General features: G+C 39.8%; 1 non-coding gene and 1 pseudogene across 1 annotated transcript; one reads left to right on the top strand and one right to left on the bottom strand.

Moving 5' to 3' along the window:
- Positions 1-906: 906 nt before the first annotated feature.
- On the top strand, positions 907-1,012 carry LOC123592284. The gene has a single exon (XR_006709681.1). It is a non-coding gene; the product is annotated as a U6 spliceosomal RNA (small nuclear RNA).
- A 10,733-nt stretch (positions 1,013-11,745) lies between these two features.
- Positions 11,746-14,608, bottom strand: LOC123591761 (annotated as a pseudogene).
- Between the last annotated feature and the right edge of the window lie 226 nt (positions 14,609-14,834).

The following is a 14,834-nucleotide window of genomic DNA, read 5'->3' as shown; positions in this document are numbered from 1 at the left end:
AAGCTACCAGCGATATGTTTCCAAAATAAAACAGATTAATTGATGTGTTTAAAGATTTGGAGAGGAAATTTATATAACTGAAGAGTAAGGTTAACCAAATGATTGGTACATAGAACCATGAAAGAAGGTAAATTACTGATTCAAAAAGGAACCCTAAGTGAGAAAGGAAAAGTTGCCATAATATTTAACATGGCTCAGCTGTGAGTGGCACATTTCATTGTCACAGTATATAAACACTGATTATTAAATTCATAAACATGAATTATTAAATTCATGATATGACCTTATTGAGAAGAAGAGGGGTTAAGGGTGTGGTGTGTATGTGTGTGGGGGGGTGTGGGGTGTGTTTGTGTATGTGGGGTGTGTGTGGGGTGCACTGGTGTGGGGAGTGTGGGGTGGGTGGAAGGGGTGTATTTGTGTGTGGTGGGAGGGGTGTGTGTGTATGTGTGCGTGTGTGTGTGTGTAGTAATGAAAAGGGTTCATTCTTCATCTTCCATAGTGATAACTGATGATGCTTAACCATGAATAATCAAGAAGTAGCAGGGATTTGGAGATGAAAAAAACGAAAAAGGCTGCTTCTGGAGAGTGGGAAAGAGTGAGGTGGGGCAGGGGACCACTTTTTAGTTTTGTTTATTTTGATTGGGGGGGAACCACCGTTTTTGAAACAAGTTTTCTACAGCACGTTTGACTTTTCGGGCTCAGCTCTGTATTCTGTCATCAACAGCTCTGCTGTGAAGATGGCTTTGGAGGCTAGCCCCAGGTTCTTGACCTAACAGACTTTAACTTGTTCATTTGTAGAACAAAGAATTGTCATTTGAAAACCGCAAGGTGACTCTTAGATCTCTTGTTGCTCTATAATTCTTTGATGCCAACTAACCTTTCCTGGAGATATAAATATAGCAACTGGTGCCTGCTTCAGCAGCACATATACTAAAAATTGGAATAATACAGAGAAGATGAACATGACCCCTGTGTAAAGATGACATGCAAATTTGAAGCATTCCGTATTTTTAAGTAAAATGCTTGTCTGAGTTCAAATATATATATAAGATAAATATATATATCTCACATCTGAAGGGTTCATTTTAAATTAAGCCTTTATAATCACTGACGATGTGCAAAAACAAATCCACAAGTTCTCTGAAATGGAAAGTTATTGAAATTACTTCTTTATGAAATAAATGTTTCTAAAGTTTGAAAATTTAGAAGGGAAATTTTGTAAATTGTGGTAAAATGCACATAAAATAAAATTTACCATTTTAATAATTGTTAAGTGTACAATTCAGTAGTGTTGGAAAAGAAGTGCTTTCTAAAGAAAAATGTATACGGATATTAGCTCAGGACTAGAATTATTTGTGTCATGATCTATACCAGAATATTTATTTAATGCTCTTCATATTAGTTTAATGAATTAATGTTAACATTACGAACTTTCAAATGTGTCCACTGAAGCTAAGATTAGAACCTATGACAACTATTTAAAATATCCAAGAAATTAATTCATTTTTTCACCCACTTAACAGTTGACAGCCATTTGAAATAAAAAATAAAGTAGCGTAACTAAATCTAAGCAATCCCAAATAAATGCTCATTGTTTCTGGAGAGATAGACAAGACATCACCAGTGTGAGCTACAGAAAACACCCACATTAACATCTTGGATATATTATTTTCTTGCTGAATAAAAAGTTAGGCACACAGCTTTTCTATACAATAACTGGAATTGTGCACAGTCCCCCTCCACACTGCTCTGAAAATGAACTTTTGTTTTATGCAGATGTAGGCGAGTTAGAATGAACAAAAGGCACACATTTGAAGGCTGAGAACATTCAACTGAAAGGGAAAAACAGATTTTTCTCTCATTAGACAGGAGACCAGATGCAAATGGTTTACAGATTGTTTTGCAGTGGGCAGGTTAGAGGCAGACCAGAGGTCTTCAAACTGTCCTATCTTTGACAGTGGCTGTCCACCAGCAAGTGTTTTCTAACTGCTCCTGCCAAGGTTCCCAACGTGGCCTATCTGAAAGAATACACAGGAACAAGCCTGGCCTCCTTTCTGGTCTCCTCTGGCCCAGTATCTGTGTCCAGGACCCTATACCCAGTATTGCAATACCTTGCTCATTTTGGGGTCTGAGTAACTTGCTAGAGGATTGAGCTCAACAGAGAGCTGATGGGACTGGAAAACTGCAGCAGACCCTTGAACTTTTATGGGAGAAGAAGCATGTATAACCCTTCTTAAGAAGACTGATGGAAAGATGCTTGGTTACCAGGAATGTGGAGGTCAGATCCCTGAGCCTGGACGCAGAGGCAACTGTGAGCCCTTCCTACCCCATCCTCCACACACGTGCTCCAAAAGTCTAAGTTCACTCTGACATCTGACAATAACTCCACTGAGAACTAGGAAGCCAGAAAAGTGTGCTGTGTCTTTCCTTGGCCACTGCTAGTGGTCACGGTCCAGAATGATCACACCCTCTGCTCCGTCCAATTCAAGCTTTCTTCTCCACATTTCTTTTTTTTTTTTTTTTTTTTGACGTTTATTTTTGAGACAGAGAGAGACAGAGCATGAACAGGGGAGGGGCAGAGAGAGAGGGAGACACAGAATCTGAAACGGGCTCCAGGCTCTGAGCGGTCAGCACAGAGCCCGACGCGGGGCTCGAACTCACCGACCGTGAGATCGTGACCTGAGCCGAAGTCGGATGCCCAACCGACTGAGCCACCCAGGCGCCCCACTTCTCCACATTTCTTGATCCATCCCTTAAACACTGATGTTCCCATTGCTCTTCTGGCAATGCATGGTTTCTGTTACAGGCTTTCATGATTCTAATGCAACCATTATCTATATGTCGATAAATGCAAAATCTGCTTCTCTAACCCTAAGCTCTCCCTTAAATTTCTAACTCATACGTCAACAGCATGCAGCCCATATATACTTGAAGACCTCACAGACACTAAAAATCCCCCAAGCATTATGTGTGTAAATAAACTCCACAATCTCTTAGTTGAAATCCTTGGGGACAAACATTTTATGGAATTTTGAGTTTCACGAATTTAGAAAAGATAATAATACACAGTATATAAATACCACCACCAGTGAGGTCTAGACCAGTATCTTATAATCAGTTTTTTTCTTCAGCAAAATGTACCACTACTCACATTAAGTGGAATTTACAAAGGCTAAAAGTAGTCTTATGTCAGCAGAGGTTACATTTTGTTATCAAATGAGTTTGCACCAAATTTACTAAAAACTTCAGAGCTTCTCAGATGTTGGAATTGTGAATAAGTGATTCAACCTTATTTGTTCCATATATGATATTAAAGGGCTAATGTCCCTAATATACACAGAGCTCTTAGAAATCAATAAGTAAAACAAAGATGAAACCTAAAAGGAAACTGGATGAAGGATACAAGTAGACTGTTTAAAGACAATATTTTTTAAATGTTTGACCATACTAACTATAAGCTGCAAAGATATGAAACCTGAAATAGTAAATTATTTTCTGCTTATCAGATAAGCAGAGACAAAAAATAAATAACTCAGCAGGGAACCTGGGTGGCTCAGTCAGTTAAGTGTCCAACTCTTGGTTTCAGCTCAGGTCATGATCTCACAGTTCATGGAATCGAGCTCCACGTCAGGCTCTGCACTGACAGCATGCAGCCTGCATGGGATTCTCTCTCCCCTTCTCTCTGTCCCTCCCCTGCTCGTGCTTTCTCTCTCAAAATAAATAAATAAACATTAAAAAAAAATAATTTAGCAAAGGTAGAGAAACAGGCACTTACATATACTATTAGTGAGCTTATATTTGTAAAAGCCTTAGAATATTGCCTAGCACATAGAAAGCTTTACATACGTGCTTATTAAATAAATATTGGTAGACATTTTTATTGGTAAAAACTTTTGGGAAGACAAGTTTTCAATAATTGATATTTATTAAAATTTTAAATGTGTATATGCTGATATCCAGCACCTCCAGTTCTAAGAATTTATTCCACCAAAAGACTCAAACAAATATATTTTACATAGAAAGATGTTCATCAAATCACTGTAATCATGAAATTTGGAAACATCATTTCCTTAGGGGAAGAAGAGAATATCTTCCTGGGGCTTACATTTAGGAGTAGAAAAGCTTTTCCCAGAAGCTTCCCAGTAGACTTTTCTCTTGTCTCATTGGACATTTTCGGAGTCCATGAACATTCCCATACCAATCCACAGCAAAAAGAATGGCATTCCTCCAGGCCAGTGGTTCTCAAACATTTTTATCTTGGGACCAACCCAGAGGCTCAAAAAAATTTATCTCCCCTGGTCGCGCTCTCTCCCAAACAAAAAATTAAAAAGAAAATAGCAACAATAAACCCGTTAAATGTTAATATAAGTTAACATAGTTATATTTTCCAAAGCAAAAGCATTTTTTAAATGTTCATTTTTGAGAGAAAGACAGAGCATAAGAGGGGAGGGGCAGAGAGATAGGGACACACAGAATCTGAAGCAGACTCCAGGCTCTGAGCCGTGCACAGAGCCCGACGCAGAGCCTAGACCCATGAACTGTGAGACTATGACCTGAGCCCAAAATCAAGAGCCAGATGCTTAACCGACTGAGCCAACCAGGCACCCCGAAAGCAAAAGCATTGTTAAAATAAAAACTGTAAGTATTTAAGGTGTACAACAGGATGATTTGACATACATATAAGTGGTGAAATAATTACTACAATCAAGCTAATTAATAAACTTGTCCTCTCATAGTTACCATTTGTGTGTGTGATGAGAGCACCTGAAATCTATTCTCTCAGCAAATTTCCAGTATTCAAGACAATATTATTAACTGCAGTCATCATGCTGTATGTTAGATCTCTAGACTTACTTATCCTACATACCTGCAACCTTGTACCCTTTGGCCAACATCTCCCCATTTCCCTTACCTCTAGACCCTGGAAACTACCTTTCTACTCTCTGCTTCTATGTATTTGCCTCTTTTAGAGTCAACATACAAATGAGATCATGCAGGAGTTTTTTGTTGTTGTTGTTTGTTTTTGTTTTGTTTTGTTTTTGTTTCTTCTGTGTCTGGATTATTTCACTTGGCATAGTGTCCTCCAAGTTCATACATGTTGTCACAAGTGGCAAGATTTCCTTCTTTTTTAAGGCTGAATAATATTCTATTGTATGTACATATCACCATTTCTTTATCAATTCATCTGTCAACAAACACTGAGGTTGTTTCCATATCTTGGCTTTTGTGAATAATGCTGCATGAACATGGGAGTGCAGGTATCTCTTTGAAATGACAATTTCATTTTGTGTGTGGGGGAGGCCGGGGGTGGGTGGGTTATACTCAGAAGAGGGATTTCTGGATCATATGGTAGTTGCTTTTAGCCATATAGTAAACATATTTGATGAGAACAGTGGCCTTGCTTTCCATCTTTGCAAAGCACCTTAATATTTGGTTTAGTGTAAGACAGCTCAATTCTCATACATGCTTTTGTATTCATTCAATCTGTTGGGATCTATCAGTAGTAGTATTTTTTTTTTTTTAATGTATATTTATTTTTGAGAGAGAGAGGGAGACAGAGAGGAGAAAGGAGAGAGGGAGACAGAGGATCCGAAGCAGGCTCTGTGCTGACAGCAGAAAGCCTGATGTAGGGCTCCAACTCACAAACTGTGAGAGCACGAGATGAACTGAAGTCAGACTCTTGACCGATTGAGTCACCCAGACGCCTCAGTAGAAGTATTTTTTAAAAATCCAGGCTCATTCAGGGGCACCTGGGTGACAGCTCAGAGCCTGGAGCCTGCCTCAAATTCTGTGTCTCCCTCTGCCCATCCCCCCACTTGCTTGCTCTCTCTCTCTCTCTCTCTCTGTCTTTCTCTCAAAAATAAATAAACATTAAAAATAAATAAATAAGAATCCAGGCTCATTCAGATATGTAGCCGGAAATGGGAGAAACTCACAGACCCTCGAAAAGGATCTCAGAAACCCCAGGGACTCCGGCTGCATTTTAGGAAGCTCTCCCCTGACGGGAGGCCCACCCCTGGAGGAGGGGGTAGATCATTAGGGCCTAGGGCTGTTAGGAGAATGGGTGGATATGTAAACTAAGTCACACTGTGTTGGGAAGGAGAGAGGAGAAAATAGATTCTGTCAGGAAGAAGAGAGGACAACCAGCCAGCCACGCCCCTCTACAAACTTTTCTCCAGAACACATCGAGAACAAGGTTTGGTTGTTTGTTTCTGTTTCCCAATTGTGGTTAAATACGCACAACATGCACTCTTCCATTTTAACCATTTTTAAGCATACAGGCGTCAAGTACACTCCCACTGTTGTGCAACTGTCCCCACCACCTATCCACAGAACTCTTCATCTTGCAAAACTGAAACTCTGTCCCCATTAAGCAACCCTCCATTCCCCGTTTCCCCTGGCCCCTGACAGCCACCACTCCACTTTCTGTCTCTAAGAGTTTCATGACTCTGAGTACCTCGCATAAGTGGAATCGCACAGCATTTGTCCATTTATACCTAACTTATGTCACTTAGCGTAATGTCCTCCAGGTTCATCCACGCTGTAACATGTGTCAGAATTTCCTTCTTTTTCAAAGCTGGAGAATATTCCATTTATGCACGTATATTTAGTTTATCCATCCTGGTGATGGGCAATGGGGTTATTTCCACCTTTTGGTTATTGTAAATAATGCTATTATGAACATGGGCCTACAAATAGGTATTCAAGTCCCTGCTTTCAATATTTTGGGGCAGACACCCAGGAGTGGAATTGCTGAATCCTACTGTAATTCTATTTTTAACTTTTTGACGAACAGTCATACTGTTTTCCATAGTGTCTGTACCATTTTACGTTCGCACTGACAGCGCACAAGGGTCTCAATTTCTCCACATTTTCACCAATACTTGTTATGTATTTATAAATTCCTAGTAAGTATGAGGTGGTCAGAGTAATCTTTTAAAAACATAAACCAGATCATGTCATTTTCCTGGTAAAACCACAATGCCTTTCAGCTATCTTGTAAAAGTGAAACTCCTTGTTATGAGTGCTGAGAAGGCCTTGTGGATCTGGCCCCATCCTCTTCTCCAACCTCCTCTCCTACACTGTCCCCTTGCTCACTGTCCTCCAGCCCATGAACTTTCTGGTTTATTATTATTATTATTATCAATGTTTATTTATTTTTGAGAGACAGAGAGAGGCAGAGCACAAGTGGGGGAGGGGCAGAGAGAGAAGGAGACACAGAATCCGAAGCAGGCTCCAGGCTCTGAGCTGTCAGCACAGAGCCCGACCCCGGGCTCGAACTCTCGGACCATGAGATCATGACCTGAGCCACAGTCAGAAGCTTAACCGACTGAACCGCCCAGATGCCCCCCTTCCTGTTTTTCAAACATGCCAAGGCGTTTCCACCTCTCAGCCTTTGCACAGCCTCTTCCCTCTGCCTGGAAACCCCTAGAAACCCCGACCCTTCCCAAGGCTGGCTCTCTCCCCCTCACTCAGGTCTGAGCTTAAATATAGGTATTTCCTGAGTGCTGCTCCCAATCACTTGTATCAGACATTTCACAAATGTTTCTTAAGCATCTACTATATGACAGGCCCTATTCTAACTGCTGGGGGTATAGGGTGGACAAAACACTAAAATCCCTACCCTTATGAGACTTCTATTCTGGTGACTGTCTACAAGGTGCTAATCACCACTGCAATTGTCTTGTTCATCTTTTCAATGTTTATTTTATTGGCTGGTCATTTTGGCATCATTTATAAAGCAAAAGTTGGAAACAACCCAAATGCCTGACAGTGGGAACTAGTTTAAAAATTTATCATTCATCCTTAATAATATAAAGTCATACGTCTGTTTTAAAGAATGAGTAGACCTATACGTACTGCCATGAAAAGGCAGCCACAATATACTTACATGGGACACATGGATGTACGCTTTCTGAGTTCCCTCTGCACCAGCCTCCTCTCAGACCCTCAGCTTCCTCTTCACCTCAGCACATGGTTCTACCATCTGGGCCCAACACATGGGCTCAATCCCTGGGCCTGGGAGAGCAAGGCTGTATCCTCTTGCTGCCTCTACACAAACAGGCCAAACACTTGCCCAGAGTTTACCTGCTCCTGCTACTTCTGCCCTTGGATGAGACCACATGGCAGGGCATGGGCTCTGACATCCTAAGTGGCCACACAAGAGGACAGGTGAGGCAACATGGAAATGTGGGGGTTAACACCCCCTGGGAGACTTTTGCCTTTACTGAGTATTTCAAAAAGCTTTTCTTCATATGGCTTACATCTCTCCATATTTATCATATTAGAAATTAAAAGTGAAAAAACATTTAAGTATTTATTAATTGATTTTAAACATCAGCAAACCATGCAAACATAAATAGCATATTTTATATGAAAACAAAATATATTTTCCAGAACAAAAAAATTAAGCAAGAAGAGTGGTATTGCTTTACACTTTAGCAGGTCTCTTACCAGAAAGCTCAATTCTCATATCTGCTTCTGCATTCAATCTGTTGCAGTATCTTACTTTTTTATTATTTAAAAAAAAATTTTTTTATTGATTTTATTTTGAGACAGAGAGAGACAGAGCATGAGCAGGGGAGGGGCAGAGAGAGGGAGACACAGAATCCGAAGCAGGCTCCAGGCTCTGAGCTGTCGGCACAGAGCCCAATGTGGGGCTCGAACCCACAGACTGTGAGATCATGACCTGAGCCGAAGTCGGAAGCTTAACCGAAGTCGGAAGCTTAACAGGTGTCCCTGTTGCAGTATCTCATTTTGGTTTAAGTTCATGAAGATAATCTGGCTGCAGATGTGCAATTGGAAAAAGCAGACATAGCATTTTCAGATAACTGGATATTCTTCTTTGATACTGCACCAAAACTTGACAAGTATTAGTTTCTGAAAGGTTAACTGCAACATGGAATCTAAAACCGTATCAATAAACTCTCTGCACTCCATTATATTAAAACACATTGTTCATTTGTACTTTGGGTGGATATTTCACCCAAGTGTAATACTGATCTTACAGACACCTGAAAGGGTCTTGGGGATTCTCAAAAGTCCATGGACCACACTTTGAGGAGTGATGATTTATTTATTTACTTGTTGATAGTTTGTTCTTCCCAATCCTACCCTCCAGAAAGTCAGCTTCACAGGAGCAGGAACATTGTTCATCTTCAATCCCTTGAACCTAGAACAGTACTCAACAATCACTAGTTCAATGAATGCACCTCAGTGATTCTTTAAGAGAGGCATCCCATAAAGTTATCTTATCACCCTACAGGGATGGCTCATGGTTCTACATGACTTGAGACTACATTAAATTATTTCCCCAGGATTTAAAAAATTGATGTCATAAAGATAAATTAATTTAAAACTAACTAGCTTTAAAATTCACAAATTTTGCCCTTAAGAAACAGATTGTGACTTTCCATAATAAATATTTATTTCCATAAACATTAAATAAAATACAGTATAATACAATGTCAAGTACCCTTTAAGAAATATGTGGTACAAAATTCTACATATGGGGTCTATCTAACCAATGCTTTATGAAGGAATTCTTCCTTCTTTACAGGAAGTATGCAGAAAGAAGAGTAAATGAGATTAGGCTAAAAGAATGTTGTAAGAAAAAGATGAAAACAAAATAAGAAAAAGTTACATGGCATCTTTTAAGAATATTCATAAAAGCTCTGGTATTTCCTGGAAGTTAGAAATGAAGAGTCTCGGGCCCCACCAGACCTACTGTGCAGATGATGTTTTCCAAATACAGCCGTACAATATGTTCCATTCCACATGTTGTGAAGTTGACCCTTCTCCCATCAAGTGATGGGGGCAAAGTCTCTTCCCCTTAAAAATGGGAATACCTTTTGGACTGACTCAACCAATAGATTATGGTAGAAGTGACACTAGGTGACTTCTGAGATTACATCATAAAAATGCCAGGCACTTCCACCTTGCTTTCTTGGGCCACTTGGTGAAACCCAGCCACTATGCTGAAGGGAGCCACGCATACACTTGGAAGGGATACACGTGAGCTTCTGGTCAAGAGCCTCATCTTGGGTCTCATTCAACAGACAGCATCAACCACTAGACTGTGTGAGTAAATATTCAGATGATTTCAGTTCCCAGCTGTTAAGTTATCCTCAGTATCCAACTTTCCCATCTAAGCATGTATGGGGACAAGCTTTCCCTACCAGGCCCTGTTCAAATTGCAGGTTTGTGAGCAAAATAAATGAGTAATCACTTAATGGCTGTTTTAAGCCACTAATTTGGGATGATCTGCTGTCCAACAGATAACGAGAACACCCACTGAATCAGTATCTGCATTTTAACACAATCCTTCAATAATTCATATGCACATTTCAAATGTGGGAAGTATTGTGCTCGCTTTGGCAGCACATATACTAAAATGTGGGAAGTATTGATTTTTTAAAAGTTTTTATTTAGACAGAAAGAGAGGGAGAGAGAGAAAGAGAGAGAATGCAATCAAGGGAGGGGCAGAGAGAGAGGGAGAGAATCTGAGTTGACAGTCTAGAGCCCAATGTGGGGCTCGAGCCCAGGCACTGTGAGATCATGACCTGAGCTGAAATCAAGAGTTGGCACTCAACCAACTGAGCCACCAGGCACGCCAAGAAGTATTGATTTAAAGTAAAATTGTGTGACATGTAATTCTCCTACTGCCTTTAACAACACTGATTGCAAATTATGAAAAACTTCATACTGAGTTAAAATTGTATTTACAGTAATTATTCCCAGAAAGCTAGATGTGCTGTGTTCTCTAGGTGTTAAAACTTGTCCAGATCATGGGTCTGACTCACAGTTGGAGGGTATTTTCTCCATGAGAGATGGAGAAAACTGGCTAAGTAATCGAGGCAAGTCAAAAGATTTTAGAAGCCAAGATTCCTGAAATGTTGTAAAGATGAGGACTGAGGATGTGTGACTGTCTAGCAAACTTACTCATGTCAAGTGCAGTAATCATTTTAATAGCAGGTGGCTTAAAACTTTTAAAAACAGATGGTGTCATGCTACCAAAATGAAATGCAGATGAACATATGCAGGTGTTTGCTATTGTTAAAGTATAAGAACAAAACTGTAATTCATCGCATTCTCTGGGGGCAGGTTTTAAAAGTGTGTTAGCTAAAGGCCTATGGTTTCCTAAAGCAGTGTAGAGGATAGCTTTCATTCCTACTTGTGCATGTGGTTAACATCACCATGGTTAAGTTCTTTGTTCAGTGAAGTTGAACATTTCACTCATAGTGCTCTAAGTTCTAAGTCAATCCAAATCACAAAGATCCGTGAATAATAATCATCAGCTGTCACATGATGTCAAACAACTGGATATTTGGGAACATCTAAATTTTTAAATTCGTTTTTCCAGTTTCCAACCAGATATTTGGCATCCTGTGACCACAGCCAGGTCATTTAGCATTTCCTCCTATCCCTATCAAACTCACCTGCGTTTAGACTATTCCTGCAAAGAATAGCCCTGCAGCTGCTGTTACATTAATGTGCAGCTTGCTTTATTCCTTTTCCAGTTATAAACAATAACTCATTAGTAAGGGTTCTTGGTTGCAAACAACAGAAACACATTCTGGCTAATGTAAGCAGAAAAGGATTTATTGGAAGACTAATAGGGGCTCATGAACACACTAGGGGGAGGAGTTCCAGGCTTGGGAAAGGGCAGGGGTCAAAGAAGTCCCAGCCCCACCCACTTCCTCACCTACAGTGCTACCACCACAGGGAGACTATCCTCCAAAAGATCTAGCGGCCTCCTGGGTCAAAGTCCTCCTGGCTTCTGTAAGAGAGAGGTGGATGTGAGATGGGCAAGCTAAAATTTCCCCTTCTGCTGAGATTCCTCACTGAGGAAGAAATACTATTTCCCATAAGAAAACTGGGATGTTATAAGGAAATAGGATGATGTTGGGCATCCAAAACCCTCTATACATCTGCTATAAATAATGTGTAAGACTTGTTTACATTATGAAATAATGCATGTTCATTGTGGGAATATATAGTATTGGTTTTTTAATGTTTATTTGAGAGAGAAAGTGTGCGTGAGCAGGGGAGGGGCAGAGAGAGAGAGAGAGAGAGAGAGAGAGAGAGAGATAGAGAATCCCAAGCAGGCCCCTCGGGGTCAGCCTAGAGCCCAAAATGAGGCTCTATTTCATGAACTGTGAGATCATGACCTGAGCTGAAATCAGGAATCAGATGCTCAACCCACTGAGCCACCCAGGCACCCCTATAGTATTTTCTTTCTATATTTTTTTTTCTAAAATTGGAATTATATTGAATGTACTATTTATAACCAACTTTTTTCTCCCAACACATTGTGATTATTTTCCATGTCATTAAACTATTCATCTGCTTTTCAATTGGTTTTCAGTGTTGGCATAGTATTTCTTCTCTGTATGTATTTTAATCACTTAGGCAATTTTTACTTTACCTTCTACTATTGTAAATAATGCTGAGCTGAACATACACTTCTTTTTTTTTTCTCTTTTGCTTAAGTATGTTGAAGGCTTACCATATATCAGGTAATATGCTAAGGTGCTTCGTGTGCATTTCCTCATTTACTCCCCACAATGCCCTGTGTGGTAAATCCTATTATTATCACCATTTTCCAGATGAGGAACATGCTGCTTAGAGGCTATAAAGAATGTGCCTAAAATGACACGGACACTGAGGGACACTAATTAATGTGAAGGTCACACAGCCAGCAGAAGCAGAACCAGCCTGCAAAGCTACATATAGCTCAGGCTCTGAACTTCTTAAGTTCCTTCTTATGTAGCAGTTGTTGGATAATCCACAAATAGTTCCTTAGGATAATAAATAAATCAAGAGAAGTGGCACTGAGGGAGTAAAGGCCTTTGATACATATTATGAGCTGCTCTCCTAAGAGCACCAATTTTATACAACCCCAGAAATCAATTAAAGGGCCTATTTTCCCACACTCTCGGGAAGGGCCTAGATGGAATACCTGCTAGGTATTACCTTTATTAGAGAACCTTTGTAAATCTACCTGGTAGGAAAAAAGGTACCGTGGTTTTTAAATTTTGCATGTTTTGTATTATATGATAATGCTACCTATGATTTATGATGTTTTACTATGTGTCAGTCAAATGTAAGCCCCAAGAAGGTAAAGATTATGTCTGTTTTGTTTATTGCTGTATCCCCAGCACCTAACAGAGTGCTTGGGACACAGCAGTCACGTGATAAAAATTTTCAGAGTAGAATAAATAAGGGAATGTGCCAGGCATTGAGTTTAGCACTTTATGTGGGTTATCTCAATCTCATAACACTCTATGCTTTAGCTAGTATTGACACCATTAATACCTTCACTAGTATGTCTGATGCAGTAGGAACTGCCAATGCCTTGCTTTGAACCTCAGGTTCAGCTGTTCTAAAGTAGGACTGCCCATCTCCCTCGGTCTTTCCCCAAATGGATTCCTTGTACAATACATGAGCTATATTTTAGGTCGAATCACCCTGAAATCATTCCAAACTTGGTGAAAATATGCCCATCCACTTTCCATGAAGTAGTAATGGAAACTTAATTTTTTAGGAGTCTTTTGCTTTTTTTATTAGTTAGAAAAGGTCCATTTTTTATTATTTTTTAAATTTTTTAAATGTTTTATTTATATTTGACAGAGAGACAAAGCAGGAGCAGGGAAGGGGCAGAGAGAGATGGAGACAGAATCTGAAGCAGGCTCCAGGCTTTGAGCTGTCAGCACAGAGCCTGACATGGGGTTTGAACTCACCAACCATGAGATCATGACCTGAGCTGAAGTTGTTTGCTTAACCGACTGAGCCACCCAGGAGCCCCAGAAAAGGTCCATTTTTTTAATTTAGCTTTCTGATTCTGTGTTTGTGCCTTCAACACTTTCATAATGATTTTCTGCTCCTCAATCAGAAAAGCACTCTTGATCCTGTCCTGGAGACATTTAGCAACCACGGAAGCGCCACAGGCCTGGAGGACCTGTTTTTTTGGTTTTAGACAGTATCATGAAAACTTTAGATCTCATTGCACAAACCCCTTGAAGTTGGCCTGGGCACATGCCACATGTGGATTTTGTGTACTGTCCCCACTCTTCTTGTTTTAAAGAGAAACAATTCTAATACCAGGGGCTCAGGGCAGCCTAGTTTTGCTAGAGGTTGTATTTGTAAAATCGCCTACAATGGTATGTCAAATGCTGGACCATTTGAATGCCTCTAGATACTATCCTTAAAAGGGAAAAAACAGAAACCTAATTTTATTTATAGAAGTTGGAAAGAACTCTCCATGTCTTAAAAACATTAGCCCTAATCCTCTGTCATCCTTTGTCATATAGTTTGCAAATACCTTCCAATATTTTTATTTGCCTTTTAGTTTTATTTATGGTATTTTTTTACTTGTAAATATGTTCCCTTTTTTGTAGCAAAATCTATCTGTCTTCCCCTTTATGGTTTCTTTCTTTGCTGTTATGCATAAAAATCTTTTCTACTTTAAGTAGGCTAATAATCATATATAATAACCATTTCTTGATGGAATTATCTGGATATAGAATAAAAACTCTGGCTTTCCAATTCAAAATCAAGCTGGTGGTGCACAGAATCCCTCTATTTCCATGTAATGGCATGAGATTAGCTTTGAAACTGCTCCAGGGCAATCTAACCCACTCAAGGGCCTGGGATGTCAAAGTTCTCTACTCTGGAAGAGAAGATGGGAGCATCAGTTTTGTTTCCTCTCCAGATCCTACAGACTGGTTATATGTTCTCCAAAGAGCATCTATCATCACAAGCACTACTTCAGTTCCTTGGAATCAATAACTTCGGGTATGTTAAAAAAGAAACATTAGGATTTCCAAAATGGA

The sequence above is a fragment of the Leopardus geoffroyi genome, chromosome B4 (assembly GCF_018350155.1).
Source record: "Leopardus geoffroyi isolate Oge1 chromosome B4, O.geoffroyi_Oge1_pat1.0, whole genome shotgun sequence".
Classification (NCBI taxonomy): domain Eukaryota; kingdom Metazoa; phylum Chordata; class Mammalia; order Carnivora; family Felidae; genus Leopardus; species Leopardus geoffroyi.
This window is presented reverse-complemented; position numbering and strand designations above follow the sequence as displayed.